We start from the raw sequence: 6,183 nt of genomic DNA, 5'->3' as shown, positions 1-6,183 counted from the left end.
TCCAACTCTAACATTTCTTTTAGCCGCTCTACACTTTTAAACTTAAACTAAGTCTGTAAAAATTACTAATAATATTCTTTTAAATCTAAATTACAGGTTCGAAGATCCTACAGTCACCCAGGCCTGAGTACTGGCAATGGTAGACTCGCAGCAGACTGTTGAATGGACTCTAGTCTCAAATAATGTAACCTGCAATGTAACTTGTATGCCTCCAAGTCTTTTTGATCTGTACATCCTTTGCTTGCTGTGATCTGCCTGTACCACTTGTACACAAAGCTTTTCACTGTATTTTGGTACAGATGACAATAAATCAATCACTATCCAACCTTCCTTCAACTTACTATATTCGAACAAGAACAACTCCAGCTTCTCCAATCCGTCCTTGTAATTGAAATCCTTCATCCATGAAGCCATTCTCATTAATCTATTCTGCAGCCACTCCAATTATTTCACATCTACCCTAAAGTGCTGTGCCTAAAGTTGGATGCAAAGCTCCACTATGGTCAATCCAGCATTTCAAGAGGGTTCATCGAAAATCTCTTGCTTTTATATTTCATGTCTGTATTTATAGACATCAGGCTCTATTAAAAATCCTGACCATGGTGTCAGCCAAAACCTATCATTTGCTGTCATTTTGTACAAAACTTGTACTATGCAACATCAGTTTTGTTATTTCCTGTATCAGCACTCTAGTATAAATACTGCATCAGAATGCATAGGCATATTTAAAATTAAACAGTAAACTCTGTACTGACCCGGAGCATTGGCCCATTCTGAAAGACATGGGGCTCATCACACACCACACAGTACTCATTGAGGACTGGTATCCGCTGCTCTGCATACTCAATGGTCTGTACAAATAAAGGGACATCAATTATGAGACAGCAAGAGATGGGCTAATGCCTGAAACAATGATGTTGGTGAGCTCCTTACCTGTACGAGAAACCCATGCTCCCTTGATACTAGTGTTCTCGTATTATAGCCAGACTAAAGGAATAAAGGGAAGAAAGAGACGGTTTTAGCTATAATAATCAAGATCGATAAACATTAATTTATCAATATATTTTACTTCAATGTATATGGGAATACATGTAGTACTTCCTCATACTGTAGTTACTAACAGAAAAGCATCAGAATCTTCAAAGATGTTCAGTTATTTGGAATAGCAGGCAGAACATGGTACCAAAACTTCTCTGGAACCACCATGTTAAATGTTACACATGTCCACACCAATATGGGCACTACACCAGCTAAAGCACTAGCCCTCAGCACATAACTGAATTACAGACATGTTCCTGGTTGGATATAGCGTGGGGCTGTTGATGGACACTTCTGAATGGAATCCAATGCACTGGACATTTGTTTTATTCATAACAAGAAATATTGCCCTTAGATGTCTGGTTTTGGAGCCTGCACCATGTTACAGTAGTACAAAAGTTCGAGTACCTCGGCAGCATTCCCAGGAATTGCTCCTGCAACACCCTATTTGGTTTCATGCACCTTGACCAGAGGAAATAAGAGTTATTCCCATTCAGCCCAGAAGGCTTGGGTGTCTCTTTTCAATTAGTGTTTTAACCTTCTGATAGAAGGATTTAAAAAACCTTGATTTCTCCAGTCTGGGTTTTAAACATTGACCCTCAGTAGGGTGAGCACTCTTGTTCTGTTCTGCATGCCAGAGAAGTATAAATGAATTTTTCTCTGGAATTCAGGATGGAGTCATCAGTCGTTCATTATAGCAGCTCTGAGTTGTCACTTTCTATCTTCTTCTATCCACTGCCATTAATAGCTTCTGCCTTCAGTACAGAAAACAATTACATTGGGAGGTCATATGACCATGGCAAGTCACTGTATAAGATACAGTGTACAAATGCCTTTCTCTAAACACAACTCCTCTGGATAAAAACAAGATTTCCACCCATATATTATGAAAGTTTTAAAATAACAAGTTCTGTAGGACAATTTTAGAAGTTGAGTGAAACATCCATTTTCTTACATTTAAAAAAGGCATCTATTGTATTTACCATCTAGGCTGACTCCCATCTTCTATCTTCTATCTTCTCTTTTCTTAAAGTCAAGCTCATCCAAAACTTTGCTACATGCATTCAAACTTACCAAGCACATTCACACCACCACCAGCCTGCCCCATAGTGGTTGCTAATTTAAATTAGCACCCCCACCTGGTAAAAATTCAATTTAAAAATTTGCATTCTTAAACTTAAATCACTTCATGGTCTCATTGTTCCCTGTCATTTGAATCTCCTTCAGTTTAACAAGCCCTTAAGATATGGAGTACCTCCAATTCTGGCCACTTGTGCATCCTCCATTTCCTTTACCTCACCTCAGATGGCTGTGTCTTTGGCTGTCTAAAGCTTAAGTTCTGTCTCTAAACCTCTTCACATCTCTCTTCTCCTTTAAAGGTCCTCATTAAAACTAACTGGCTGATTGATCTCTGGACTTGTGACCAATTATCAATGAAAAAGGCCTTCTTTATGCCAATAGCTATGAGATTGGTTCTTAGGTAGTTTATCAGCTTGAGGCTATGAACAAGACAGTGAGAAGCCTTCATATTTCCACAAGGTCAGGAGCTCTCTCTCTCTCTCATCGTTGTCTGCAGTGAATGGCACTTAATCCGAAGAAAACTAGTTTATCTTTTCTTCAGCATCTGTTGAATCTGTGATTTTTAATTATTAAGTCAAGGATCTTTTACAAGTGTGAACCAGCCAGCCTTGCAAAACAGTGACACAACCTGAGAAAGATGATCAAGGGCAGCTCAAGAATCATCTTGGCAGATCCTGTGAACAAAGAGCACAAACTGTTTTCCTAGTTTTCCCTCTATCCATAAAATCCAAGCTTTATTTCTATGTGTGTCTGTGAGTGTTTATAAGGGGATAAGAGCTTAATCAGTACAGTTATATGCTGACAGTTTGTAATTGTCACTTGCAGCTACAGTCTATTTGCTTCTATTTAATAAATAGTCATTCTTGTTAAGTACAGAAGCCTGGTCCATGCTTTCTGCCAACCTGGGTCTGAAAATCAGGTAAATCACAGAATTTTTGCACATTTTTATAAAATCTTTAACTTTTATGATGATTTTGGTAACAGCCGGTCTTGATTTTCAGCATGCTATCCCTCTGCAGGACAATAATAAATACATAATTCTATTCACATGTAACATTAATTGGTTCAAATGGTAGTATTCAAACCTTCAAGTCAAATGTTAAGAACATAGGAACAGAAGAAGATCACATGTCTTGTGTGCCTGTTCCACCATTTAATTCAATCATGGATGATCTCATTTAATTTACATAATATTTTTGCTGAACAAAAAAATGATGGCCTGTGAGTTTGGTGTAATAATGAGGGAATGCTGCAATGTCTGAGGTGCTGTACTTTAGATAAAATGTTAAACTGTAATCTATTTGTTTAGGTGGATGTTAAAGGATTTTATGATATTTGACGGTGGGCAAGAGCTCCTAGGGTTCATGGTGAACGTTCTTCCAAACTTTTAACATATGACAGATTCAGTAGACACTGATCTTAGTGCTGTTTCTTTGCTAAAAGTATTGCATATTTATGTTATGGTGTCTAGAGTGGCTTGGTATCTATAGCACAGAAATAGTCTGCAGCCCAAATTGGTCTATGGTGGTGTTTTTGCTCCACTTGATCTTCCCACCCCTCTTCATCTAACCATATCAGCATATCCTTCCACATATCCAGTTAGCAAACCCATATCCGAACTGTGCTGGGATTTCAGCATACCTTATGTGTGCATACAAATCATAGCCACCTGACTGAAAGGCATTAGAATTTGTAGTGTCAGTAAATGAGGCAAGTGAGACCAGCGAATATCAGTGACCTTGGTGATAACCTCTTATCATTTGTTTGAAAGGATATTAAGGTTCATACAGTTATCAAACATTTTCAAAATGTTACTTAGAGGTTTCATTCCTGAATTCGGTTTTCTGCTGTAAACAACAAATTGCTGACTGTATCAACTCACAAGATTATTCAAATTTATACAATAACAAATCACGAATTAAAAAGAAAATAGAATGGGGGATTTTGCAGTCAATAATGAGGCACCGATGTGCACCACATGTCTGAAAGAAGGTTCCAGAAGCACTGATGTCAGCACAGAGGTAGCAGCCAATCACACTCAAGTATGTACAAATAGCGAGCTTGGAAGTCACAAGTATTTAATATCCTTCACCTTTAATTTACAAGTTCAGATAGTGAAATAAGGCATGATTGGATTGAGATACAAGCTAAAACAAAGGTAAACAAAACCTTCAGAAAAGAGTAATTTCTACATAATGTAGACATGATAGCCCCCAAATATAATGTTAGTTTCTTTTGCCTGAAAGAGTGTTTAGCAGTCATATGAGCTCAGCAGTAAATGAAAAGTCCAGTTTCACCTTGTTCAACAATACATAGCTTTTACAAGTGTTTTACAGCGATACTAAGCGCATAAGTGCAGAGGTTCTCAACAATTCATAGATATTCCAGTGACTGCTGCCTTAGTGTATCTCAACAGTGCACCATCTTAAGGTTGGAATTATTGACAGTTACTTCTGGGTTTCTGCTTTATTCTGCTGTCAATTCCAACAGTTTTCTGTTTTGGAAGAATGATGGCAAATTCCTTCATTATCATCACCATTGACAAATCTAGGCTAATACTGGAGAATCTTACAGTGGGATAATGGCAAGGATTCTACAGACTGAAGTCAGCATGATGTTAATAATGAGCATGTGAATAAAACTGCCTGTTATAGGTTGCCAGTGGTAGTATACTTACCTCTGACCCAGGAGTCCTGTATTCAAGTCTCACCTGTTTTGGATATGTGTGCTAACATCGTTGAGCAGGTTGATTAGGAAAATAGAAAATTGCCTACTCATTTGAAACCTTGCAATAGCCTATGCCGGTGATGAAAATGAACTGCAGCGCACAATAACTAATATTCCAAAGTCTCAGCAACAATTGTAAAAGAATTGTTAAGACACTTCAAAAACAGAGAACTGGCTTTCTTTCTCATTTCAGAGAACTCTATATACTCCCTAATTACAGCCCACACTGTCCTGTTCAATACTGAGCAGCTGATAATGCTGATGCTTTAGAATCTCGGTCAGCATTTTGTTCACAGCAGTGAACAAGTTCCCCTGCAGAGATAGCAAGAATTTATAGTGGTGCTGGCTGTGTGCACAGCATTTTATGTAACAGTATCTGTAAGACCAGCCAAGAAAGATTCTACTGTAGATACAGACAAAGTATAGTCCAGGGGCTTGCCAAAAAGTCACTGTAAGGAGCAAATGTTTTAAAGGGGAGTAAGTATCAATGTGGAGAAATGTGAAGTCCAAGGAAATCAGTTTGGAATGATCTTATTAATAGTAGGAGATAAGAGCTGTGGAATAGAGATTCAGCTGAGCACAAATCAGTGATGCAAATTTTGTACAATTAATTCTCAGGGTTTCAGATGTCACTGGCAAGGTGAGTATTTATTGTCCATCTGTTGGCATCTTCCTGAAGGTGGAGGTGAACCTTTTTGAAAGAGAATTGAGTGGTCAGGTCACTTCAAAAAGAGCATGTAAAGGTTCAAATGCATTGGTGTAAGACTTTGGGGGAATTTTAACATGAATAAAATGGGTGGATATAAGCTGGGTGGGCTCAGGTTAGTCTCTGAGACATCTGTTTCCTGATCAATATATCATTAACCCATTCATTTTTTGGTTTTAACTGAGACCTGAAGTTGGGCAGGCAGCAACAAACATGATTGTGATGGAATAGAACTCTAAATATTAAATGCCCACTCCTCTTCTCCAAACAATCCCTCATTCAGGCCTGGAGTGGTCGGTCTGGGACAGGCCGGGCCGGGCGTGGTCAGTCTGGGACAGGCCGGGCCGGGCCGTGTGAGGTTGGGTGAACTCCACTGTTCCCTACATCCCAGCTATGGATCTGCCGACTACACTAAGACGTAATGGAAGGGAGAAAATGAAGGAGATTTATTTAGGGCACTTTGGTGGCATGGGTAACAATGAACAGTACAATCTGACACGTTTCTAAGAATTTCACTGTTTTCACCTTACATCTGTTTTTTTTATTGTTCATTCCAACCACATTGCTGTGGGTCTGAAGTCACATGTAGGCCAGACTAGGTAAGGATGGCAGTTTCCTTCCCTAAAGGACAT

At 38.8% G+C, this 6,183-nt stretch overlaps 1 long non-coding RNA gene across 1 annotated transcript; it reads right to left on the bottom strand.

The window, feature by feature from the left end:
* Positions 1-754: 754 nt before the first annotated feature.
* LOC125481504 lies at positions 755-2,128 on the bottom strand. The gene is made up of 3 exons (XR_007261365.1): positions 2,022-2,128; positions 934-987; positions 755-851 (listed from the first exon to the last, which is right to left on the bottom strand). It is a non-coding gene; the product is annotated as an uncharacterized LOC125481504 (long non-coding RNA).
* Positions 2,129-6,183: the final 4,055 nt, after the last annotated feature.

Source organism: Rhincodon typus, unplaced genomic scaffold (assembly GCF_021869965.1).
Source record: "Rhincodon typus isolate 14 unplaced genomic scaffold, sRhiTyp1.1 hic_rhity00002389, whole genome shotgun sequence".
NCBI classification, from domain to species: Eukaryota; Metazoa; Chordata; class Chondrichthyes; order Orectolobiformes; family Rhincodontidae; genus Rhincodon; species Rhincodon typus.
Note: the sequence above shows the minus strand (reverse complement) of the source record. Positions and strands in the feature narration are given on the sequence as shown.